Source organism: Dendrobates tinctorius, unplaced genomic scaffold, assembly GCF_039654945.1.
Source record: "Dendrobates tinctorius isolate UK_male_01 unplaced genomic scaffold, ASM3965494v1 ptg000030l, whole genome shotgun sequence".
In the NCBI taxonomy this organism is placed as follows: domain Eukaryota; kingdom Metazoa; phylum Chordata; class Amphibia; order Anura; family Dendrobatidae; genus Dendrobates; species Dendrobates tinctorius.
The window spans coordinates 44,080,514-44,108,486 of record NW_027361698.1 but is presented as its reverse complement, the minus strand read 5'-3'; positions in this window follow the sequence as shown (position 1 = coordinate 44,108,486).

Here is a 27,973-nt window from a genome sequence, read left to right as displayed (position 1 = left end):
ATCACAGGTGAAATAGCACGTGGGTAGAGCTCGCTCTGCAAGTAAATTGTGCTAGCCGCACACATGTCATGAAGCAGATGCTGAGTCCACTAAGAGAACACATGTGCCGCTAGGTGCAAGACTCTGTCACCTTCCCGGAGAAATACAGCCTGAGGGTTGGACTTGCTCTGTAACTCAACTGTCCTAACTGCACACATGAAGGAGACAGATGCTAAGCCAAAGGAAAGTTACCCAGTCCTAACCCTTCCTACCCACGTAAGTACTCTCAGAGAATAGAGCAACACACTCAAGCGTGCAGACAGAGTGGTAGGGTATCCACTCACATAACCCACACATAAGTGATACCAACGCACCTGCAAGTTCCGCTGGGGGCCTTTTATACACTAGACTCTATCCAAAACACTCACGCCCAGTCGGCCAAGAGGTCGCCTGCGGACCAACCCGCAGCTGCCACCTCACCAGAGCAGCAAACGTCAGAACACCAATGAGCAGACGCCACATCATAGACATGCTCAGTCGGGTGATCTCTGGACTTAGACTCCCAAGTGTCAGGCTGCAGCGGCATAACGCTGGTTACTATAGACTTAGCTAGAGAGCCAGCTGTAACCAAACGAATACCACGAGCCTGTGCAAGACGCTGGGGCCAACATCTGTGCTGAGCAACATTAGCAGCAGCTGGGTCAGAATGGGAGAACCCAGCACCAGGCAGTGCTTGGGATCTGTCTTGCACTGCGGGAGAATCCCAACACCTAACACAAGGTAGGCCGCTTTTGCTCAAATCTGCAAAAGTGGTTGATTTTAGTCTAAAATGTACAGCAACTTTTAAGGTCTGAAACCCATTACAGAAAAAAATCCATTTTTCTTACTTTTTTGTTTTGTTTTAAATGACTCTAGTATTGATCTCGAGCCCTGTTAACTTGACAGATTAAGGATCTGTTAGAAGATTAACCTAAATCACGGCTGGATCGGTCTGTCAGGGTCTTTTCTGACATTACTTTAACTATATCAAGACATCGAGTTGCTGTTTTTTCTGTTTGAATCTTCCTTCTCTTTTTCTGATGATGATTTCCTTCTCCAGTGATTCTTTTCTTGGTATGATGTGTCCAAAGTAGGAAATATATAGCTTAGTGATCGTTGCTTAAAGGGACATGTCTCACTTGATTTGATCCAAAATTGATTATTTGTTCTTCTTGCCATCAATGGCATTGATAAGAACCTTATCTAGCACTACATTTCGAAGGTGATGATCCTTCTATCTTGTTTCTTTATTGTCCAGGTTTTGCATCCGTATGTTATCACAGAAACAACCAAACTATTTACAGATATTCCTTACGCATCATTGTACAAAGTATGTTTCTTACATTAAACATCCTTAAACTTAACAATTATCACAGTTTCCTATCAACTTTTCCAAAATTATTCACAAACAGATGATTGCACACACAAATAAGAAACTCGGAATAAAAACATAGGGCTCCTCCATATCCTCTCAAAGCCTTGTTTCCATCGCCAATAAAGGTGTGTTTTCTACCATTTTAGTAGAAAAAAAGCTCAGCAATTTGCTCATAATCTAGGAAAAGTAGAATAAGAATGGACACAGCTCCGCAATGTCTATTTCAGAGATCTGCCTAACAAATATATCTTCAAAAAGCAACCTTTTAGCTCACTTTGAATTAAAAGGTCAGAGAAACGTATATTGCAAATTACAAGGTAATTGGATCTTACACACATTTACAGACTTGGATGATTTTAGTCTATTGTGTAAAGGAGCCTCATTTAAAAAGCATATGATAGATCACAAAAACATATTTTCACACATTCCACAACTTAAAAATTAAGAACTTTGACAGTTTCATTAATTTTAGCTACTTTTCCAAAATTATCAGAAAACAGATAATTGCACACCTAAAAATAAAATTAAAAAACATAGGCCTCCTCCATATCCCCTCAAAGCCTCCATTCCATCTCCAATATAAGTGCTCTTTCTACTATTTTTATAGAAGAAAAAATAATCTATTTGCTCATAATTTAGGAAAAGTGCAAGGAGAATTTTGTACCAAACACATCATATGTCTTGATCTGGGTACCATGACTGGTAGTTATCAAAGCCTTGCAACATGTACATGTGGCTAACAGTTCAAAACTGAGGAATAAGATATTTTAAGGTCAAAACATCATGTTAGGGTTGGCGGATAGCACTAAATAAAAATAAATAATAAAGTGGAATCGCAACCCGGAGTCCACCGTACAGAGATGTATAAATTCTGCTAGTGAACAATGGCGGAGCTTAACAGTAAGCAATCACCTTAAACGCACTGTGTTAAAAGCCACGCATTGTGAACAAAACTCACAGTACCCAGCTCAGTTACTGCCTAGAATGGTACTGCTAAAAGTAAGCAAGGTAATAAATGCTGTTAAATGTCCCTGGAGAAATAGCACGTGGGTAGAGCTCGCTCTTCAAGTAAATTGTGCTAGCCGCACACGTGTAATAAAGCAGATGCTGAGTCAAGGAAGAGAACACATGTGACACCAGGTGCAAGACCCTGTCGCTTTCCCAGAGAAATACAGCCTGAGGGTTGGACTTGCTCTGTAACTCAACTGTCCTAACCGCACACATGAAGAATAAAGACGCTAAGCCAAAGGAAAGTTACCCAGTCCTAACCCTGCCTACTCACGTAAGTACTCTCAGAGAAAAGAGCGAAACACTCAAATGTGCAGACAGAGTGGTAGAGTATCCACTCATGTAAACCACACATAAGTGATACCAGCGTGCCCACAAGTGCCGCTGGGGGCCTTTTATACACTAGACTCTACCCAAAACACTCACGCCCAGTCGGTCAAGACGTCGACTGCAGACCAATCCACAGCTGCCACCTCACCAGAGCAGCAAACGTCAGTTCACCAATGAGCAGACGCCACATCATGGACATGCTCAGTCGGGTGATCTCTGGACTTAGATTCCCAAGCGTCAGGCTGCAGCTGCATAACGCTGGTTACCATAGACTTAGCTAGAGAGCCAGCAGTAACCAAACGAATACCACGAGCCTGTGCAAATTGCAGGGGCCAACATCTGTGCTGAGCAGCATTAGCAGCAGCTGGGTCAGAATGGGAGACCCAGCACCAAGCAATGCTTGGGATTTATCCCGCTCTGCAGGAGAATCCCAACTCCTAACACAAGGTAGGCCGCTTTTGCTCAAATCTGCAAAAGTGGTTGATTTTAGTCTAAAATGTACGGCAACTTTTAAGGTCTGAAACCCATTACAGAAATAAATCCATTTTTCTTACTTTTTTGTTTTGTTTCAAATGACTCTTGTATTGATCTCGAGCCCTGTTAACTTGACAGATTAAGGATCTGTTAGAAGATTAACCTTATTCATGGCTGGATTGGTCTATCAGGGTCTTTTCAGCCATTACTTTGAATATATCAAGGTATCAAGTTGCTGTTTTTTCTATTTAAATGTTCCTTCTATTTTTCTGATGATGATGTCCCTCTCCAGTGACTCCTTTCTTGGTATGATGAGTCCAAAGTAGGAAATTTATAGCTTGCTGATCGTTGCTTCTAGGAACATGTGTCAATTGATTTGATCCAAAATTGATTATTTCTTCTTCTTGCCTTCCATAGCATTGATAAGAACCTTATCTAGCACTACACTTCGAAGGTGATGATCCTTCTGTCTTGTTTCTTTATTGTCCAGGTTTTGCTTCCGTATGTTATCACATAAACAACCAAACTATTTACACATATTCCTTGCGCATCATTGTACAAAGTATGTTTCTTACATTAAACATCTTTAAATGAAATAATTATCACAGTTTCCTACATTTTATAAATTTTTCCAAAATTATTAACAAACAGATAATTGCACGCAGAAATAAGAAACTAAAAAAAAAAAACATAGGCCTCCTCCATATCCCCTCAAAGCCTCCTTTCCATCTCCAATATAAGAGTTCTTTCTACCATTTTTATAGAAGAAAAAATAATCTATTTGCTCTTAACTTAGGAAAAGTGCAATGAGAATTTTGTACCAAACACTTCATATGTCTTGATCTGAGGACCATGACTGGTAGTTATCAAAGCATTGCAAAATGTACATGTGGCTAACACTTCAAAACTGAGGAACAATAAGTCATTTTAAGGTCAAAACATCATGCCAGGGTTGGCGGATAGCACTAAATAACAAAAATAAATAATAAAGTGGAATCGCAACCCGGAGTCCACCGTACAGAGATTTAAAAATACTGCTAGTGAACAATGGCGGAACTTAACAGTAAGCGATTACCTTAAATGCACTGTGTTAAATGCCACGCATTGTGAACAAAACTCACAGTACCCAGCTCAGGTACTGCCCAGAATGGTACTGCTAAAAGTAAGCAAGGTACTAAATGCTGTTAAACATCACAGGTGAAATAGCACGTGGGTAGAGCTCGCTCTGCAAGTAAATTGTGCTAGCCGCACACATGTCATGAAGCAGATGCTGAGTCCAGGAAGAGAACACATGTGCCGCTAGGTGCAAGACTCTGTCACCTTCCCGGAGAAATACAGCCTGAGGGTTGGACTTGCTCTGTAACTCAACTGTCCTAACTGCACACATGAAGGAGACAGATGCTAAGCCAAAGGAAAGTTACCCAGTCCTAACCCTTCCTACCCACCTAAGTACTCTCAGAGAATAGAGCGATACACTCAAGCGTGCAGACAGAGTGGTAGAGTATCCACTCACATAACCCACACATAAGTGATACCAACGCACCTGCAAATGCCGCTGGGGGCCATTTATACACTAGACTCTATCCAAAACACTCACGCCCAGTCGGCCAAGAGGTCGCCTGCGGATCAACCCGCAGCTGCCACCTCACCAGAGCAGCAAACGTCAGAACACCAATGAGCAGACGCCACATCATGGACATGCTCAGTCGGGTGATCTCTGGACTTAGACTCCCAAGTGTCAGGCTGCAGCGGCATAACGCTGGTTACTATAGACTTAGCTAGAGAGCCAGCTGTAACCAAACGAATACCACGAGCCTGTGCAAGACGCTGGGGCCAACATCTGTGCTGAGCAGCATTAGCAGCAGCTGGGTCAGAATGGGAGAACCCAGCACCAGGCAGTGCTTGGGATCTATCTTGCACTGCGGGAGAATCCCAACACCTAACACAAGGTAGGCCGCTTTTGCTCAAATCTGCAAAAGTGGTTGATTTTAGTCTAAAATGTACAGCAACTTTTAAGGTCTGAAACCCATTACAGAAAAAAATCCATTTTTCTTACTTTTTTGTTTTGTTTTAAATGACTCTAGTATTGATCTCGAGCCCTGTTAACTTGACAGATTAAGGATCTGTTAGAAGTTTAACCTAATTCACGGCTGGATCGGTCTGTCAGGGTCTTTTCTGACATTACTTTAACTATATCAAGACATCGAGTTGCTGTTTTTTCTGTTTGAATGTTCCTTCTCTTTTTCTGATGATGATTTCCTTCTCCAGTGATTCTTTTCTTGGTATGATGTGTCCAAAGTAGGAAATATATAGCTTAGTGATCGTTGCTTAAATGGACATGTCTCACTTGATTTGATCCAAAATTGATTATTTGTTCTTCTTGCCATCAATGGCATTGATAAGAACCTTATCTAGCACTACATTTCGAAGGTGATGATCCTTCTATCTTGTTTCTTTATTGTCCAGGTTTTGCATCCGTATGTTATCACAGAAACAACCAAACTATTTACAGATATTCCTTACGCATCATTGTACAAAGTACGTTTCTTACATTAAACATCCTTAAACTTAACAATTATCACAGTTTCCTATCAACTTTTCCAAAATTATTCACAAACAGATGATTGCACACACAAATGAGAAACTCGGAACAAAAACATAGGCCTCCTCCATATCCTCTCAAAGCCTTGTTTCCATCGCCAATAAAGGTGTGTTTTCTACCATTTTAGTAGAAAAAAAGCTCAGCAATTTGCTCATAATCTAGGAAAAGTAGAATAAGAATGGACACAGCTCCGCAATGTCTATTTCAGAGATCTGCCTAACAAATATATCTTCAAAAAGCAACCTTTTAGCTCACTTTGAATTAAAAGGTCAGAGAAACATATATTGCAAATTACAAGGTAATTGGATCTTACACACATTTACAGACTTGGATGATTTTAGTCTATTGTGTAAAAGAGCCTCATTTAAAAAGCATATGATAGATCACAAAAACATATTTTCACACATTCCACAACTTAAAAATTCACACCTTTGACAGTTTCATTAATTTTAGCTACTTTTCCAAAATTATCAGAAAACAGATAATTGCACACCTAAAAATAAAATTAAAAAACATAGGCCTCCTCCATATCCCCTCAAAGCCTCCTTTCCATCTCCAATATAAGTGCTCTTTCTACCATTTTTATAGAAGAAAAAATAATCTATTTGCTCATAATTTAGGAAAAGTACAAGGAGAAGTTTGTACAAAACACATCGTATGTCTTGATCTGGGTACCATGACTGGTAGTTATCAAAGCCTTGCAACATGTACATGTGGCTAACAGTTCAAAAGTGAGGAACAATAAGATATTTTAAGGTCAAAACATCATGTTAGGGTTGGCGGATAGCACTAAATAAAAATAAATAATAAAGTGGAATCGCAACCCGGAGTCCACCGTACAGAGATGTATAAATGCTGCTAGTGAACAATGGCGGAGCTTAACAGTAAGCAATCACCTTACACGCACTGTGTTAAAAGCCACGCATTGTGAACAAAACTCACAGTACCCAGCTCAGTTACTGCCTAGAATGGTACTGCTAAAAGTAAGCAAGGTACTAAATGCTGTTAAATGTCCCTGGGGAAATAGCACGTGGGTAGAGCACGCTCTTCAAGTAAATTGTGCTAGCCGCACATGTGTAATAAAGCAGATGCTGAGTCAAGGAAGAGAACACATGTGACGCCAGGTGCAAGACCCTGTCGCTTTCCCAGAGAAATACAGCCTGAGGGTTGGACTTGCTCTGTAACTCAACTGTCCTAACCGCACACATGAAGAATAAAGACGCTAAGCCAAAGGAAAGTTACCCAGTCCTAACCCTACCTACCCACGTAAGTACTCTCAGAGAAAAGAGGGAAACACTCAAATGTGCAGACAGAGTGGTAGAGTATCCACTCATATAAACCACACATAAGTGATACCAGCACGCCCACAAGTGCCGCTGGGGGCCTTTTATACACTAGACTCTATCCAAAACACTCACGCCCAGTCGGTCAAGACGTCGCCTGCGGACCAACCCGCAGCTGCCACCTCACCAGAGCAACAAACGTCAGTCCACCAATGAGCAGACGCCACATCATGGACATGCTCAGTCGGGTGATCTCTGGACTTAGATTCCCAAGCGTCAGGCTGCAGCTGCATAACGCTGGTTACCATAGACTTAGCTAGAGAGCCAGCAGTAACCAAACGAATACCACGAGCCTGTGCAAGATGCAGGGGCCAACATCTGTGCTGAGCAGCATTAGCAGCAGCTGGGTCAGAATGGGAGACCCAGCACCAGGCAATGCTTGGGATTTATCCCGCTCTGCGGGAGAATCCCAACTCCTAACACAAGGTAGGCCGCTTTTGCTCAAATCTCCAAAAGTGGTTGATTTTAGTCTAAAATGTACGGCAACTTTTAAGGTCTGAAACCCATTACAGAAATAAATCCATTTTTCTTACTTTTTTGTTTTGTTTCAAATGACTCTTGTATTGATCTCGAGCCTTGTTAACTTGACAGATTAAGGATCTGTTAGAAGATTAACCTTATTCATGGCTGGATTGGTCTATCAGGGTCTTTTCAGCCATTACTTTGAATATATCAAGGTATCAAGTTGCTGTTTTTTCTATTTAAATGTTCCTTCTATTTTTCTGATGATGATGTCCTTCTCCAGTGACTCCTTTCTTGGTATGATGAGTCCAAAGTAGGAAATTTATAGCTTGCTGATCGTTGCTTCTAGGAACATGTCTCAATTGATTTGATCCAAAATTGATTATTTGTTCTTTTTGCCATCAATGGCAATGATAAGAACCTTATCTAGCACTACATTTCGAAGGTGATGATCCTTCTATCTTGTTTCTTTATTGTCCAGGTTTTGCATCCGTATGTTATCACAGAAACAACCAAACTATTTACAGATATTCCTTACGCATCATTGTACAAAGTATGTTTCTTACATTAAACATCCTTAAACTTAACAATTATCACAGTTTCCTATCAACTTTTCCAAAATTATTCACAAACAGATGATTGCACACACAAATAAGAAACTCGGAACAAAAACATAGGCCTCCTCCATATCCTCTCAAAGCCTTGTTTCCATCTCCAATAAAGGTGTGTTTTCTACCATTTTAGTAGAAAAAAAGCTCAGCAATTTGCTCATAATCTAGGAAAAGTAGAATAAGAATGGACACAGCTCCGCAATGTCTATTTCAGAGATCTGCCTAACAAATATATCTTCAAAAAGCAACCTTTTAGCTCACTTTGAATTAAAAGGTCAGAGAAACGTATATTGCAAATTACAAGGTAATTGGATCTTACACACATTTACAGACTTGGATGATTTTAGTCTATTGTGTAAAGGAGCCTCATTTAAAAAGCATATGATAGATCACAAAAACATATTTTCACACATTCCACAACTTAAAAATTAACAACTTTGACAGTTTCATTAATTTTAGCTACTTTTCCAAAATTATCAGAAAACAGATAATTGCACACCTAAAAATAAAATTAAAAAACTTAGGCCTCCTCCATATCCCCTCAAAGCCTCCATTCCATCTCCAATATAAGTGCTCTTTCTACCATTTTAATAGAAGAAAAAATAATCTATTTGCTCATAATTTAGGAAAAGTGCAAGGAGAATTTTGTACCAAACACATCATATGTCTTGATCTGCGTACCATGACTGGTAGTTATCAAAGCCTTGCAACATGTACATGTGGCTAACAGTTCAAAACTGAGGAATAATAAGATATTTTAAGGTCAAAACATCATGTTAGGGTTGGCGGATAGCACTAAATAAAAATAAATAATAAACTTGAATCGCAACCCGGAGTCCACCGTACAGAGATGTATAAATGCTGCTAGTGAACAATGGCGGAGCTTAACAGTAAGCAATCACCTTAAACGCACTGTGTTAAAAGCCACGCATTGTGAAGAAAACTCACAGTACCCAGCTCAGTTACTGCCTAGAATGGTACTGTTAAAAGTAAGCAAGGTACTAAATGCTGTTAAATGTCCCTGGGGAAATAGCACGTGGGTAGAGCTCGCTCTTCAAGTAAATTGTGCTAGCCGCACACGTGTAATAAAGCAGATGCTGAGTCAAGGAAGAGAACACATGTGACGCCAGGTGCAAGACCCTGTCGCTTTCCCAGAGAAATACAGCCTGAGGGTTGGACTTGCTCTGTAACTCAACTGTCCTAACCGCACACATGAAGAATAAAGACGCTAAGCCAAAGGAAAGTTACCCAGTCCTAACCCTGCCTACCCACGTAAGTACTCTCAGAGAAAAGAGCGAAACACTCAAATGTGCAGACAGAGTGGTAGAGTATCCATTCATGTAAACCACACATAAGTGATACCAGCGCGCCCACAAGTGCCGCTGGGGGCCTTTTATACACTAGACTCTACCCAAAACACTCACGCCCAGTCGGTCAAGACGTCGACTGCGGACCAATCCGCAGCTGCCACCTCACCAGAGCAGCAAACGTCAGTCCACCAATGAGCAGACGCCACATCATGGACATGCTCAGTCGGGTGATCTCTGGACTTAGATTCCCAAGCGTCAGGCTGCAGCTGCATAACGCTGGTTACCATAGACTTAGCTAGAGAGCCAGCAGTAACCAAACGAATACCAAGAGCCTGTGCAAGATGCAGGGGTCAACATCTGTGCTGAGCAGCATTAGCAGCAGCTGGGTCAGAATGGGAGACCCAGCACCAGGCAATGCTTGGGATTTATCCCGCTCTGCGGGAGAATCCCAACTCCTAACACAAGGTAGGCCGCTTTTGCTCAAATCTCCAAAAGTGGTTGATTTTAGTCTAAAATGTACGGCAACTTTTAAGGTCTGAAACCCATTACAGAAATAAATCCATTTTTCTTACTTTTTTGTTTTGTTTCAAATGACTCTTGTATTGATCTCGAGCCCTGTTAACTTGACAGATTAAGGATCTGTTAGAAGATTAACCTTATTCATGGCTGGATTGGTCTATCAGGGTCTTTTCAGCCATTACTTTGAATATATCAAGGTATCAAGTTGCTGTTTTTTCTATTTAAATGTTCCTTCTATTTTTCTGATGATGATGTCCTTCTCCAGTGACTCCTTTCTTGGTATGATGAGTCCAAAGTAGGAAATTTATAGCTTGCTGATCGTTGCTTCTAGGAACATGTCTCAATTGATTTGATCCAAAATTGATTATTTCTTCTTCTTGCCTTCCATAGCATTGATAAGAACCTTATCTAGCACTACTCTTCGAAGGTGATGATCCTTCTGTCTTGTTTCTTTATTGTCCAGGTTTTGCTTCCTTATGTTATCACATAAACAACCAAACTATTTACACATATTCCTTGCACATCATTGTACAAAGTATGTTTCTTACATTAAACATCTTTAAATGTAATAATTATCACAGTTTCCTACATTTTATAAATTTTTCCAAAATTATTAACAAACAGATAATTGCACGCATAAATAAGAAACTAAAAAAAAAACATAGGCCTCCTCCATATCCCCTCAAAGCCTCCTTTCCATCTCCAATATAAGAGTTCTTTCTACCATTTTTATAGAAGAAAAAATAATCTATTTGCTCTTAACTTAGGAAAAGTGCAATGAGAATTTTGTACCAAGCACTTCATATGTCTTGATCTGAGGACCATGACTGGTAATTATCAAAGCATTGCAAAATGTACATGTGGCTAACACTTCAAAACTGAGGAACAATAAGTCATTTTAAGGTCAAAACATCATGCCAGGGTTGGCGGCTAGCACTAAATAAAAATAAATAATAAAGTGGAATCGCAACTCGGAGTCCACCGTACAGAGATGTATAAATGCTGCTAGTGAACAATGGCGGAACTTAACAGTAAGCGATTACCTTAAACGCACTGTGTTAAACGCCACGCATTGTGAACAAAACTCACAGTACCCAGCTCAGGTACTGCCCAGAATGGTACTGCTAAAAGTAAGCAAGGTACTAAATGCTGTTAAACATCACAGGTGAAATAGCACGTGGGTAGAGCTCGCTCTGCAAGTAAATTGTGCTAGCCGCACACATATCATGAAGCAGATGCTGAGTCCAGGAAGAGAACACATGTGCCGCTAGGTGCAAGACTCTGTCACCTTCCCGGAGAAATACAGCCTGAGGGTTGGACTTGCTCTGTAACTCAACTGTCCTAACTGCACACATGAAGGAGACAGATGCTAAGCCAAAGGAAAGTTACCCAGTCCTAACCCTTCCTACCCACCTAAGTACTCTCAGAGAATAGAGCGACACACTCAAGCGTGCAGACAGAGTGGTAGAGTATCCACTCACATAACCCACACATAAGTGATACCAACGCACCTGCAAGTGCCGCTGGGGGCCTTTTATACACTCGACTCTATCCAAAACACTCACGCCCAGTCGGCCAAGAGGTCGCCTGCGGACCAACCCGCAGCTGCCACCTCACCAGAGCAGCAAACGTCAGAACACCAATGAGCAGACGCCACATCATGGACATGCTCAGTCGGGTGATCTCTGGACTTAGACTCCCAAGTGTCAGGCTGCAGCGGCATAACGCTGGTTACTATAGACTTAGCTAGAGAGCCAGCTGTAACCAAACGAATACCACGAGCCTGTGCAAGACGCTGGGGCCAACATCTGTGCTGAGCAGCATTAGCAGCAGCTGGGTCAGAATGGGAGAACCCAGCACCAGGCAGTGCTTGGGATCTATCTTGCACTGCGGGAGAATCCCAACACCTAACACAAGGTAGGCCGCTTTTGCTCAAATCTGCAAAAGTGGTTGATTTTAGTCTAAAATGTACAGCAACTTTTAAGGTCTGAAACCCATTACAGAAAAAAATCCATTTTTCTTACTTTTTTGTTTTGTTTTAAATGACTCTAGTATTGATCTCGAGCCCTGTTAACTTGACAGATTAAGGATCTGTTAGAAGATTAACCTAATTCACGGCTGGATCGGTCTGTCAGGGTCTTTTCTGACATTACTTTAACTATATCAAGACATCGAGTTGCTGTTTTTTCTGTTTGAATTTTCCTTCTCTTTTTCTGATGATTTCCTTCTCCAGTGATTCTTTTCTTGGTATGATGTGTCCAAAGTAGGAAATATATAGCTTAGTGATCGTTGCTTAAATGGACATGTCTCACTTGATTTGATCCAAAATTGATTATTTGTTCTTCTTGCCATCAATGGCATTGATAAGAACCTTATCTAGCACTACATTTCGAAGGTGATGATCCTTCTATCTTGTTTCTTTATTGTCCAGGTTTTGCATCCGTATGTTATCACAGAAACAACCAAACTATTTACAGATATTCCTTACGCATCATTGTACAAAGTACGTTTCTTACATTAAACATCCTTAAACTTAACAATTATCACAGTTTCCTATCAACTTTTCCAAAATTATTCACAAACAGATGATTGCACACACAAATGAGAAACTCGGAACAAAAACATAGGCCTCCTCCATATCCTCTCAAAGCCTTGTTTCCATCGCCAATAAAGGTGTGTTTTCTACCATTTTAGTAGAAAAAAAGCTCAGCAATTTGCTCATAATCTAGGAAAAGTAGAATAAGAATGGACACAGCTCCGCAATGTCTATTTCAGAGATCTGCCTAACAAATATATCTTCAAAAAGCAACCTTTTAGCTCACTTTGAATTAAAAGGTCAGAGAAACGTATATTGCAAATTACAAGGTAATTGGATCTTACACACATTTACAGACTTGGATGATTTTAGTCTATTGTGTAAAGGAGCCTCATTTAAAAAGCATATGATAGATCACAAAAACATATTTTCACACATTCCACAACTTAAAAATTCACACCTTTGACAGTTTCATTAATTTTAGCTACTTTTCCAAAATTATCAGAAAACAGATAATTGCACACCTAAAAATAAAATTAAAAAACATAGGCCTCCTCCATATCCCCTCAAAGCCTCCTTTCCATCTCCAATATAAGTGCTCTTTCTACCATTTTTATAGAAGAAAAAATAATCTATTTGCTCATAATTTAGGAAAAGTGCAAGGAGAATTTTGTACCAAACACATCGTATGTCTTGATCTGGGTACCATGACTGGTAGTTATCAAAGCCTTGCAACATGTACATGTGGCTAACAGTTCAAAACTGAGGAACAATAAGATATTTTAAGGTCAAAACATCATGTTAGGGTTGGCGGATAGCACTAAATAAAAATAAATAATAAAGTGGAATCGCAACCCGGAGTCCACCGTACAGAGATGTATAAATGCTGCTAGAGAACAATGGCGGAGCTTAACAGTAAGCAATCACCTTAAACGCACTGTGTTAAAAGCCACGCATTGTGAACAAAACTCACAGTACCCAGCTCAGTTACTGCCTAGAATGGTACTGCTAAAAGTAAGCAAGGTACTAAATGCTGTTAAATCTCCCTGGGGAAATAGCACGTGGGTAGAGCACGCTCTTCAAGTAAATTGTGCTAGCCGCACACGTGTAATAAAGCAGATGCTGAGTCAAGGAAGAGAACACATGTGACGCCAGGTGCAAGACCCTGTCGCTTTCCCAGAGAAATACAGCCTGAGGGTTGGACTTGCTCTGTAACTCAACTGTCCTAACTGCACACATGAAGAATAAAGACGCTAAGCCAAAGGAAAGTTACCCAGTCCTAACCCTACCTACCCACGTAAGTACTCTCAGAGAAAAGAGGGAAACACTCAAATGTGCAGACAGAGTGGTAGAGTATCCACTCATGTAAACCACACATAAGTGATACCAGCGCGCCCACAAGTGCCGCTGGGGGCCTTTTATACACTAGACTCTACCCAAAACACTCACGCCCAGTCGGTCAAGACGTCGACTGCGGACCAATCCGCAGCTGCCACCTCACCAGAGCAGCAAACATCAGTCCACCAATGAGCAGACTCTACATCATGGACATGCTCAGTCGGGTGATCTCTGGACTTAGATTCCCAAGCGTCAGGCTGCAGCTGCATAACGCTGGTTACTATAGACTTAGCTAGAGAGCCAGCAGTAACCAAACGAATACCACGAGCCTGTGCAAGATGCAGGGGCCAACATCTGTGCTGAGCAGCATTAGCAGCAGCTGGGTCAGAATGGGAGACCCAGCACCAGGCAATGCTTGGGATTTATCCCGCTCTGCGGGAGAATCCCAACTCCTAACACAAGGTAGGCCGCTTTTGCTCAAATCTGCAAAAGTGGTTGATTTTAGTCTAAAATGTACGGCAACTTTTAAGGTCTGAAACCCATTACAGAAATAAATCCATTTTACTTACTTTTTTGTTTTGTTTCAAATGACTCTTGTATTGATCTCGAGCCCTGTTAACTTGACAGATTAAGGATCTGTTAGAAGATTAACCTTATTCATGGCTGGATTGGTCTATCAGGGTCTTTTCAGCCATTACTTTGAATATATCAAGGTATCAAGTTGCTGTTTTTTCTATTTAAATGTTCCTTCTATTTTTCTGATGATGATGTCCTTCTCCAGTGACTCCTTTCTTGGTATGATGAGTCCAAAGTAGGAAATTTATAGCTTGCTGATCGTTGCTTCTAGGAACATGTATCAATTGATTTGATCCAAAATTGATTATTTCTTCTTCTTGCCTTCCATAGCATTGATAAGAACCTTATCTAGCACTACACTTCGAAGGTGATGATCCTTCTGTTTTGTTTCTTTATTGTCCAGGTTTTGCTTCCGTATGTTATCACATAAACAACCAAACTATTTACACATATTCCTTGCGCATCATTGTACAAAGTATGTTTCTTACATTAAACATCTTTAAATGTAATAATTATCACAGTTTCCTACATTTTATACATTTTTCCAAAATTATTAACAAACAGATAATTGCACGCATAAATAAGAAACTAAAAAAAAACATAGGCCTCCTCCATATCCCCTCAAAGCCTCCTTTCCATCTCCAATATAAGAGTTCTTTCTACCATTTTTATAGAAGAAAAAATAATCTATTTGCTCTTAACTTAGGAAAAGTGCAATGAGAATTTTGTACCAAACACTTCATATGTCTTGATCTGAGGACCATGACTGGTAGTTATCAAAGCATTGCAAAATGTACATGTGGCTAACACTTCAAAACTGAGGAACAATAAGTCATTTTAAGGTCAAAACATCATGCCAGGGTTGGCGGCTAACACTAAATAAAAATAAATAATAAAGTGGAATCGCAACCCGGAGTCCACTGTACAGAGATGTGTAAATGCTGCTAGTGAACAATGGCGGAACTTAACAGTAAGTGATTACCTTAAACGCACTGTGTTAAATGCCACGCACTGTGAACAAAACTCACAGTACCCAGCTCAGGTACTGCCCAGAATGGTACTGCTAAAAGTAAGCAAGGTACTAAATGCTGTTAAACATCACAGGTGAAATAGCACGTGGGTAGAGCTCGCTCTGCAAGTAAATTGTGCTAGCCGCACACATGTCATGAAGCAGATGCTGAGTCCACTAAGAGAACACATGTGCCGCTAGGTGCAAGACTCTGTCACCTTCCCGGAGAAATACAGCCTGAGGGTTGGACTTGCTCTGTAACTCAACTGTCCTAACTGCACACATGAAGGAGACAGATGCTAAGCCAAAGGAAAGTTACCCAGTCCTAACCCTTCCTACCCACGTAAGTACTCTCAGAGAATAGAGCAACACACTCAAGCGTGCAGACAGAGTGGTAGGGTATCCACTCACATAACCCACACATAAGTGATACCAACGCACCTGCAAGTTCCGCTGGGGGCCTTTTATACACTAGACTCTATCCAAAACACTCACGCCCAGTCGGCCAAGAGGTCGCCTGCGGACCAACCCGCAGCTGCCACCTCACCAGAGCAGCAAACGTCAGAACACCAATGAGCAGACGCCACATCATAGACATGCTCAGTCGGGTGATCTCTGGACTTAGACTCCCAAGTGTCAGGCTGCAGCGGCATAACGCTGGTTACTATAGACTTAGCTAGAGAGCCAGCTGTAACCAAACGAATACCACGAGCCTGTGCAAGACGCTGGGGCCAACATCTGTGCTGAGCAACATTAGCAGCAGCTGGGTCAGAATGGGAGAACCCAGCACCAGGCAGTGCTTGGGATCTGTCTTGCACTGCGGGAGAATCCCAACACCTAACACAAGGTAGGCCGCTTTTGCTCAAATCTGCAAAAGTGGTTGATTTTAGTCTAAAATGTACAGCAACTTTTAAGGTCTGAAACCCATTACAGAAAAAAATCCATTTTTCTTACTTTTTTGTTTTGTTTTAAATGACTCTAGTATTGATCTCGAGCCCTGTTAACTTGACAGATTAAGGATCTGTTAGAAGATTAACCTAAATCACGGCTGGATCGGTCTGTCAGGGTCTTTTCTGACATTACTTTAACTATATCAAGACATCGAGTTGCTGTTTTTTCTGTTTGAATGTTCCTTCTCTTTTTCTGATGATGATTTCCTTCTCCAGTGATTCTTTTCTTGGTATGATGTGTCCAAAGTAGGAAATATATAGCTTAGTGATCGTTGCTTAAAGGGACATGTCTCACTTGATTTGATCCAAAATTGATTATTTGTTCTTCTTGCCATCAATGGCATTGATAAGAACCTTATCTAGCACTACATTTCGAAGGTGATGATCCTTCTATCTTGTTTCTTTATTGTCCAGGTTTTGCATCCGTATGTTATCACAGAAACAACCAAACTATTTACAGATATTCCTTACGCATCATTGTACAAAGTATGTTTCTTACATTAAACATCCTTAAACTTAACAATTATCACAGTTTCCTATCAACTTTTCCAAAATTATTCACAAACAGATGATTGCACACACAAATAAGAAACTCGGAATAAAAACATAGGGCTCCTCCATATCCTCTCAAAGCCTTGTTTCCATCGCCAATAAAGGTGTGTTTTCTACCATTTTAGTAGAAAAAAAGCTCAGCAATTTGCTCATAATCTAGGAAAAGTAGAATAAGAATGGACACAGCTCCGCAATGTCTATTTCAGAGATCTGCCTAACAAATATATCTTCAAAAAGCAACCTTTTAGCTCACTTTGAATTAAAAGGTCAGAGAAACGTATATTGCAAATTACAAGGTAATTGGATCTTACACACATTTACAGACTTGGATGATTTTAGTCTATTGTGTAAAGGAGCCTCATTTAAAAAGCATATGATAGATCACAAAAACATATTTTCACACATTCCACAACTTAAAAATTAATAACTTTGACAGTTTCATTAATTTTAGCTACTTTTCCAAAATTATCAGAAAACAGATAATTGCACACCTAAAAATAAAATTAAAAAACATAGGCCTCCTCCATATCCCCTCAAAGCCTCCATTCCATCTCCAATATAAGTGCTCTTTCTACTATTTTTATAGAAGAAAAAATAATCTATTTGCTCATAATTTAGGAAAAGTGCAAGGAGAATTTTGTACCAAACACATCATATGTCTTGATCTGGGTACCATGACTGGTAGTTATCAAAGCCTTGCAACATGTACATGTGGCTAACAGTTCAAAACTGAGGAATAAGATATTTTAAGGTCAAAACATCATGTTAGGGTTGGCGGATAGCACTAAATAAAAATAAATAATAAAGTGGAATCGCAACCCGGAGTCCACCGTACAGAGATGTATAAATTCTGCTAGTGAACAATGGCGGAGCTTAACAGTAAGCAATCACCTTAAATGCACTGTGTTAAAAGCCACGCATTGTGAACAAAACTCACAGTACCCAGCTCAGTTACTGCCTAGAATGGTACTGCTAAAAGTAAGCAAGGTAATAAATGCTGTTAAATGTCCCTGGAGAAATAGCACGTGGGTAGAGCTCGCTCTTCAAGTAAATTGTGCTAGCCGCACACGTGTAATAAAGCAGATGCTGAGTCAAGGAAGAGAACACATGTGACGCCAGGTGCAAGACCCTGTCGCTTTCCCAGAGAAATACAGCCTGAGGGTTGGACTTGCTCTGTAACTCAACTGTCCTAACCGCACACATGAAGAATAAAGACGCTAAGCCAAAGGAAAGTTACCCAGTCCTAACCCTGCCTACTCACGTAAGTACTCTCAGAGAAAAGAGCGAAACACTCAAATGTGCAGACAGAGTGGTAGAGTATCCACTCATGTAAACCACACATAAGTGATACCAGCGTGCCCACAAGTGCCGCTGGGGGCCTTTTATACACTAGACTCTACCCAAAACACTCACGCCCAGTCGGTCAAGACGTCGACTGCAGACCAATCCACAGCTGCCACCTCACCAGAGCAGCAAACGTCAGTTCACCAATGAGCAGACGCCACATCATGGACATGCTCAGTCGGGTGATCTCTGGTCTTAGATTCCCAAGCGTCAGGCTGCAGCTGCATAACGCTGGTTACCATAGACTTAGCTAGAGAGCCAGCAGTAACCAAACGAATACCACGAGCCTGTGCAAATTGCAGGGGCCAACATCTGTGCTGAGCAGCATTAGCAGCAGCTGGGTCAGAATGGGAGACCCAGCACCAAGCAATGCTTGGGATTTATCCCGCTCTGCAGGAGAATCCCAACTCCTAACACAAGGTAGGCCGCTTTTGCTCAAATCTGCAAAAGTGGTTGATTTTAGTCTAAAATGTACGGCAACTTTTAAGGTCTGAAACCCATTACAGAAATAAATCCATTTTTCTTACTTTTTTGTTTTGTTTCAAATGACTCTTGTATTGATCTCGAGCCCTGTTAACTTGACAGATTAAGGATCTGTTAGAAGATTAACCTTATTCATGGCTGGATTGGTCTATCAGGGTCTTTTCAGCCATTACTTTGAATATATCAAGGTATCAAGTTGCTGTTTTTTCTATTTAAATGTTCCTTCTATTTTTCTGATGATGATGTCCCTCTCCAGTGACTCCTTTCTTGGTATGATGAGTCCAAAGTAGGAAATTTATAGCTTGCTGATCGTTGCTTCTAGGAACATGTGTCAATTGATTTGATCCAAAATTGATTATTTCTTCTTCTTGCCTTCCATAGCATTGATAAGAACCTTATCTAGCACTACACTTCGAAGGTGATGATCCTTCTGTCTTGTTTCTTTATTGTCCAGGTTTTGCTTCCGTATGTTATCACATAAACAACCAAACTATTTACACATATTCCTTGCGCATCATTGTACAAAGTATGTTTCTTACATTAAACATCTTTAAATGAAATAATTATCACAGTTTCCTACATTTTATAAATTTTTCCAAAATTATTAACAAACAGATAATTGCACGCAGAAATAAGAAACTAAAAAAAAAAAACATAGGCCTCCTCCATATCCCCTCAAAGCCTCCTTTCCATCTCCAATATAAGAGTTCTTTCTACCATTTTTATAGAAGAAAAAATAATCTATTTGCTCTTAACTTAGGAAAAGTGCAATGAGAATTTTGTACCAAACACTTCATATGTCTTGATCTGAGGACCATGACTGGTAGTTATCAAAGCATTGCAAAATGTACATGTGGCTAACACTTCAAAACTGAGGAACAATAAGTCATTTTAAGGTCAAAACATCATGCCAGGGTTGGCGGATAGCACTAAATAAAAATAAATAATAAAGTGGAATCGCAACCCGGAGTCCACCGTACAGAGATTTATAAATGCTGCTAGTGAACAATGGCGGAACTTAACAGTAAGAGATTACCTTAAATGCACTGTGTTAAATGCCACGCATTGTGAACAAAACTCACAGTACCCAGCTCAGGTACTGCCCAGAATGGTACTGCTAAAAGTAAGCAAGGTACTAAATGCTGTTAAACATCACAGGTGAAATAGCACGTGGGTAGAGCTCGCTCTGCAAGTAAATTGTGCTAGCCGCACACATGTCATGAAGCAGATGCTGAGTCCAGGAAGAGAACACATGTGCCGCTAGGTGCAAGACTCTGTCACCTTCCCGGAGAAATACAGCCTGAGGGTTGGACTTGCTCTGTAACTCAACTGTCCTAACTGCACACATGAAGGAGACAGATGCTAAGCCAAAGGAAAGTTACCCAGTCCTAACCCTTCCTACCCACCTAAGTACTCTCAGAGAATAGAGCGACACACTCAAGCGTGCAGACAGAGTGGTAGAGTATCCACTCACATAACCCACACATAAGTGATACCAACGCACCTGCAAATGCCGCTGGGGGCCTTTTATACACTAGACTCTATCCAAAACACTCACGCCCAGTCGGCCAAGAGGTCGCATGCGGATCAACCCGCAGCTGCCACCTCACCAGAGCAGCAAACGTCAGAACACCAATGAGCAGATGCCACATCATGGACATGCTCAGTCGGGTGATCTCTGGACTTAGACTCCCAAGTGTCAGGCTGCAGCGGCATAACGCTGGTTACTATAGACTTAGCTAGAGAGCCAGCTGTAACCAAACGAATACCACGAGCCTGTGCAAGACGCTGGGGCCAACATCTGTGCTGAGCAGCATTAGCAGCAGCTGGGTCAGAATGGGAGAACCCAGCACCAGGCAGTGCTTGGGATCTATCTTGCACTGCGGGAGAATCCCAACACCTAACACAAGGTAGGCCGCTTTTGCTCAAATCTGTAAAAGTGGTTGATTTTAGTCTAAAATGTACAGCAACTTTTAAGGTCTGAAACCCATTACAGAAAAAAATCCATTTTTCTTACTTTTTTGTTTTGTTTTAAATGACTCTAGTATTGATCTCGAGCCCTGTTAACTTGACAGATTAAGGATCTGTTAGAAGTTTAACCTAATTCACGGCTGGATCGGTCTGTCAGGGTCTTTTCTGACATTACTTTAACTATATCAAGACATCGAGTTGCTGTTTTTTCTGTTTGAATGTTCCTTCTCTTTTTCTGATGATGATTTCCTTCTCCAGTGATTCTTTTCTTGGTATGATGTGTCCAAAGTAGGAAATATATAGCTTAGTGATCGTTGCTTAAATGGACATGTCTCACTTGATTTGATCCAAAATTGATTATTTGTTCTTCTTGCCATCAATGGCATTGATAAGAACCTTATCTAGCACTACATTTCAAAGGTGATGATCCTTCTATCTTGTTTCTTTATTGTCCAGGTTTTGCATCCGTATGTTATCACAGAAACAACCAAACTATTTACAGATATTCCTTACGCATCATTGTACAAAGTATGTTTCTTACATTAAACATCCTTAAACTTAACAATTATCATAGTTTCCTATCAAATTTACCAAAATTATTCACAAACAGATGATTGCACACACAAATAAGAATCTCGGAACAAAAACATAGGCCTCCTCCATATCCTCTCAAAGCCTTGTTTCCATCGCCAATAAAGGTGTGTTTTCTACCATTTTAGTAGAAAAAAAGCTCAGCAATTTGCTCATAATCTAGGAAAAGTAGAATAAGAATGGACACCACTCCGCAATGTCTATTTCAGAGATCTACCTAACAAATATATCTTCAAAAAGCAACCTTTTAGCTCACTTTGAATTAAAAGGTCAGAGAAACGTATATTGCAAATTACAAGGTAAATGGATCTTACACACATTTACAGACTTGGATGATTTTAGTCTATTGTGTAAAGGAGCCTCATTTAAAAAGCATATGATAGATCACAAAAACATATTTTCACACATTCCACAACTTAAAAATTAACAACTTTGACAGTTTCATTAATTTTAGCTACTTTTCCAAAATTATCAGAAAACAGATAATTGCACACCTAAAAATAAAATTAAAAAACATAGGCCTCCTCAATATCCCCTCAAAGCCTCCTTTCCATCTCCAATATAAGTGCTCTTTCTACCATTTTTATAGAAGAAAAAATAATCTATTTGCTCATAATTTAGGAAAAGTGCAAGGAGAATTTTGTACCAAACACATCGTATGTCTTGATCTGGGTACCATGACTGGTAGTTATCAAAGCCTTGCAACATGTACATGTGGCTAACAGTTCAAAACTGAGGAACAATAAGATATTTTAAGGTCAAAACATCATGTTAGGGTTGGCGGATAGCACTACATAAAAATAAATAATAAAGTGGAATCGCAACCCGGAGTCCACCGTACAGAGATGTATAAATGCTGCTAGTGAACAATGGCGGAGCTTAACAGTAAGCAATCACCTTAAACGCACTGTGTTAAAAGCCACGCATTGTGAACAAAACTCACAGTACCCAGCTCAGTTACTGCCTAGAATGGTACTGCTAAAAGTAAGCAAGGTACTAAATGCTGTTAAATGTCCCTGGGGAAATAGCACGTGGGTAGAGCTCGCTCTTCAAGTAAATTGTGCTAGCCGCACACGTGTAATAAGGCAGATGCTGAGTCAAGGAAGAGAACACATGTGACGCCAGGTGCAAGACCCTGTCGCATTCTCAGAGAAATACAGCCTGAGGGTTGGACTTGCTCTGTAACTCAACTGTCCTAACCGCACACATGAAGAATAAAGACGCTAAGCCAAAGGAAAGTTACCCAGTCCTAACCCTACCTACCCACATCAGTACTCTCAGAGGAAAGAGCGAAACACTCAAATGTGAAGACAGAGTGGTAGAGTATCCACTCATGTAAACCACACATAAGTGATACCAGCACGCCCACAAGTGCCGCTGGGGGCCTTTTATACACTAGACTCTACCCAAAACACTCACGCCCAGTCGGTCAAGACGTCGACTGCGGACCAATCCGCAGCTGCCACCTCACCAGAGCAGCAAACGTCAGTCCACCAATGAGCAGACGCCACATCATGGACATGCTCAGTCGGGTGATCTCTGGACTTAGATTCCCAAGTGTCAGGCTGCAGCTGCATAACGCTGGTTACCATAGACTTAGCTAGAGAGCCAGCAGTAACCAAACGAATACCACGAGCCTGTGCAAGATGCAGGGACCAACATCTGTGCTGAGCAGCATTAGCAGCAGCTGGGTCAGAATGGGAGACCCAGCACCAGGCAATGCTTGGGATTTATCCCGCTCTGCGGGAGAATCCCAACTCCTAACACAAGGTAGGCCGCTTTTGCTCAAATCTCCAAAAGTGGTTGATTTTAGTCTAAAATGTACGGCAACTTTTAAGGTCTGAAACCCATTACAGAAATAAATCCATTTTTCTTACTTTTTTGTTTTGTTTCAAATGACTCTTGTATTGATCTCGAGCCCTGTTAACTTGACAGATTAAGGATCTGTTAGAAGATTAACCTTATTCATGGCTGGATTGGTCTATCAGGGTCTTTTCAGCCATTACTTTGAATATATCAAGGTATCAAGTTGCTGTTTTTTCTATTTAAATGTTCGTTCTATTTTTCTGATGATGATGTCCTTCTCCAGTGACTCCTTTCTTGGTATGATGAGTCCAAAGTAGGAAATTTATAGCTTGCTGATCGTTGCTTCTAGGAACATGTCTCAATTGATTTGATCCAAAATTGATTATTTCTTCTACTTGCCTTCCATAGCATTGATAAGAACCTTATCTAGCACTACTCTTCGAAGGTGATGATCCTTCTGTCTTGTTTCTTTATTGTCCAGGTTTTGCTTCCGTATGTTATCACATAAACAACCAAACTATTTACACATATTCCTTGCACATCATTGTACAAAGTATGTTTCTTACATTAAACATCTTTAAATGTAATAATTATCACAGTTTCCTACATTTTATAAATTTTTCCAAAATTATTAACAAACAGATAATTGCACGCATAAATAAGAAACTTTAAAAAAAACATAGGCCTCCTCCATATCCCCTCAAAGCCTCCTTTCCATCTCCAATATAAGAGTTCTTTCTACCATTTTTATAGAAGAAAAAATAATCTATTTGCTCTTAACTTAGGAAAAGTGCAATGAGAATTTTGTACCAAACACTTCATATGTCTTGATCTGAGGACCATGACTGGTAGTTATCAAAGCATTGCAAAATGTACATGTGGCTAACACTTCAAAACTGAGGAACAATAAGTCATTTTAAGGTCAAAACATCATGCCAGGGTTGGCAGCTAGCACTAAATAAAAATAAATAATAAAGTGGAATCGCAACCCGGAGTCCACCGTACAGAGATGTATAAATGCTGCTAGTGAACAATGGCGGAACTTAACAGTAAGCGATTACCTTAAACGCACTGTGTTAAACGCCACGCATTGTGAACAAAACTCACAGTACCCAGCTCAGGTACTGCCCAGAATGGTACTGCTAAAAGTAAGCAAGGTACTAAATGCTGTTAAACATCACAGGTGACATAGCACGTGGGTAAAGCTCGCTCTGCAAGTAAATTGTGCTAGCCGCACACATGTCATGAAGCAGATGCTGTGTCCAGGAAGAGAACACATGTGCCGCTAGGTGCAAGACTCTGTCACCTTCCTGGAGAAATACAGCCTGAGGGTTGGACTTGCTCTGTAACTCAACTGTCCTAACTGCACACATGAAGGAGACAGATGCTAAGCTAAAGGAAAGTTACCCAGTCCTAACCCTTCCTACCCACGTAAGTACTCTCAGAGAATAGAGCGACACACTCAAGCGTGCAGACAGTGTGGTAGAGTATCCACTCACATAACCCACACATAAGTGATACCAACGCACCTGCAAGTGCCGCTGGGGGCCTTTTATACACTAGACTCTATCCAAAACACTCACACCCAGTCGGCCAAGAGGTCGCCTGCGGACCAACCCGCAGCTGCCACCTCACCAGAGCAGCAAACGTCAGAACACCAATGAGCAGACGCCACATCATAGACATGCTCAGTCGGGTGATCTCTGGACTTAGACTCCCAAGTGTCAGGCTGCAGCGGCATAACGCTGGTTACTATAGACTTAGCTAGAGAGCCAGCTGTAACCAAACAAATACCACGAGCCTGTGCAAGACGCTGGGGCCAACATCTGTGCTGAGCAGCATTAGCAGCAGCTGGGTCAGAATGGGAGAACCCAGCACCAGGCAGTGCTTGGGATCTGTCTTGCACTGCGGGAGAATCCCAACACCTAACACAAGGTAGGCCGCTTTTGCTCAAATCTGCAAAAGTGGTCGATTTTAGTCTAAAATGTACAGCAACTTTTAAGGTCTGAAACCCATTACAGAAAAAAATCCATTTTTCTTACTTTTTTGTTTTGTTTTAAATGACTCTAGTATTGATCTCGAGCCCTGTTAACTTGACAGATTAAGGATCTGTTAGAAGATTAACCTAAATCACGGCTGGATCGGTCTGTCAGGGTCTTTACTGACATTACTTTAACTATATCAAGACATCGAGTTGCTGTTTTTTCTGTTTGAATGTTCCTTCTCTTTTTCTGATGATGATTTCCTTCTCCAGTGATTCTTTTCTTGGTATGATGTGTCCAAAGTAGGAAATATATAGCTTAGTGATCGTTGCTTAAATGGACATGTCTCACTTGATTTGATCCAAAATTGATTATTTGTTCTTCTTGCAATCAATGGCATTGATAAGAACCTTATCTAGCACTACATTTCGAAGGTGATGATCCTTCTATCTTGTTTCTTTATTGTCCAGGTTTTGCATCCGTATGTTATCACAGAAACAACCAAACTATTTACAGATATTCCTTACGCATCATTGTACAAAGTACGTTTCTTACATTAAACATCCTTAAACTTAACAATTATCACAGTTTCCTATCAACTTTTCCAAAATTATTCACAAACAGATGATTGCACACACAAATAAGAAACTCGGAACAAAAACATAGGCCTCCTCCATATCCTCTCAAAGCCTTGTTTCCATCGCCAATAAAGGTGTGTTTTCTACCATTTTAGTAGAAAAAAGCTCAGCAATTTGCTCATAATCTAGGAAAAGTAGAATAAGAATGGACACAGCTCCGCAATGTCTATTTCAGAGATCTGCCTAACAAATATATCTTCAAAAAGCAACCTTTTAGCTCACTTTGAATTAAAAGGTCAGACAAACGTATATTGCAAATTACAAGGTAATTGGATCTTACACACATTTACAGACTTGGATGATTTTAGTCTATTGTGTAAAGGAGCCTCATTTAAAAAGCATATGATAGATCACAAAAACATATTTTCACACATTCCACAACTTAAAAATTCACACCTTTGACAGTTTCATTAATTTTAGCTACTTTTCCAAAATTATCAGAAAACAGATAATTGCACACCTAAAAATAAAATTAAAAAACATAGGCCTCCTCCATATCCCCTCAAAGCCTCCTTTCCATCTCCAATATAAGTGCTCTTTCTACCATTTTTATAGAAGAAAAAATAATCTATTTGCTCATAATTTAGGAAAAGTGCAAGGAGAATTTTGTACCAAACACATCGTATGTCTTGATCTGGGTACCATGACTGGTAGTTATCAAAGCCTTGCAACATGTACATGTGGCTAACAGTTCAAAACTGAGGAACAATAAGATATTTTAAGGTCAAAACATGATGTTAGGGTTGGCGGATAGCACTAAATAAAAATAAATAATAAAGTGGAATCGCAACCCGGAGTCCACCGTACAGAGATGTATAAATGCTACTAGTGAACAATGGCGGAGCTTAACAGTAAGCAATCACCTTAAACGCACTGTGTTAAAAGCCACGCATTGTGAACAAAACTCACAGTACCCAGCTCAGTTACTGCCTAGAATGGTACTGCTAAAAGTAAGCAAGGAACTAAATGCTGTTAAATGTCCCTGGGGAAATAGCACGTGGGTAGAGCACGCTCGTCAAGTAAATTGTGCTAGCCGCACACGTGTAATAAAGCAGATGCTGAGTCAAGGAAGAGAACACATGTGACGCCAGGTGCAAGACCCTGTCGCTTTCCCAGAGAAATACAGCCTGAGGGTTGGACTTGCTCTGTAACTCAACTGTGCTGACCGCACACATGAAGAATAAAGACGCTAAGCCAAAGGAAAGTTACCCAGTCCTAACCCTACCTACCCACGTAAGTACTCTCAGAGAAAAGAGGGAAACACTCAAATGTGCAGACAGAGTGGTAGAGTATCCACTCATGTAAACCACACATAAGTGATACCAGCGCGCCCACAAGTGCCGCTGGGGGCCTTTTATACACTAGACTCTACCCAAAACACTCACGCCCAGTCGGTCAAGACGTCGACTGCGGACCAATCCGCAGCTGCCACCTCACCAGAGCAGCAAACATCAGTCCACCAATGAGCAGACGCCACATCATGGACATGCTCAGTCGGGTGATCTCTGGACTTAGATTCCCAAGCGTCAGGCTGCAGCTGCATAACGCTGGTTACTATAGACTTAGCTAGAGAGCCAGCAGTAACCAAACGAATACCACGAGCCTGTGCAAGTTGCAGGGGCCAACATCTGTGCTGAGCAGCATTAGCAGCAGCTGGGTCAGAATGGGAGACCCAGCACCAGGCAATGCTTGGGATTTATCCCGCTCTGCGGGAGAATCCCAACTCCTAACACAAGGTAGGCCGCTTTTGCTCAAATCTGCAAAAGTGGTTGATTTTAGTCTAAAATGTACGGCAACTTTTAAGGTCTGAAACCCATTACAGAAATAAATCCATTTTTCTTACTTTTTTGTTTTGTTTCAAATGACTCTTGTATTGATCTCGAGCCCTGTTAACTTGACAGATTAAGGATCTGTTAGAAGATTAACCTTATTCATGGCTGGATTGGTCTATCAGGGTCTTTTCAGCCATTACTTTGAATATATCAAGGTATCAAGTTGCTGTTTTTTCTATTTAAATGTTCCTTCTATTTTTCTGATGATGATGTCCTTCTCCAGTGACTCCTGTCTTGGTATGATGAGTCCAAAGTAGGAAATTTATAGCTTGCTGATCGTTGCTTCTAGGAACATGTCTCAATTGATTTGATC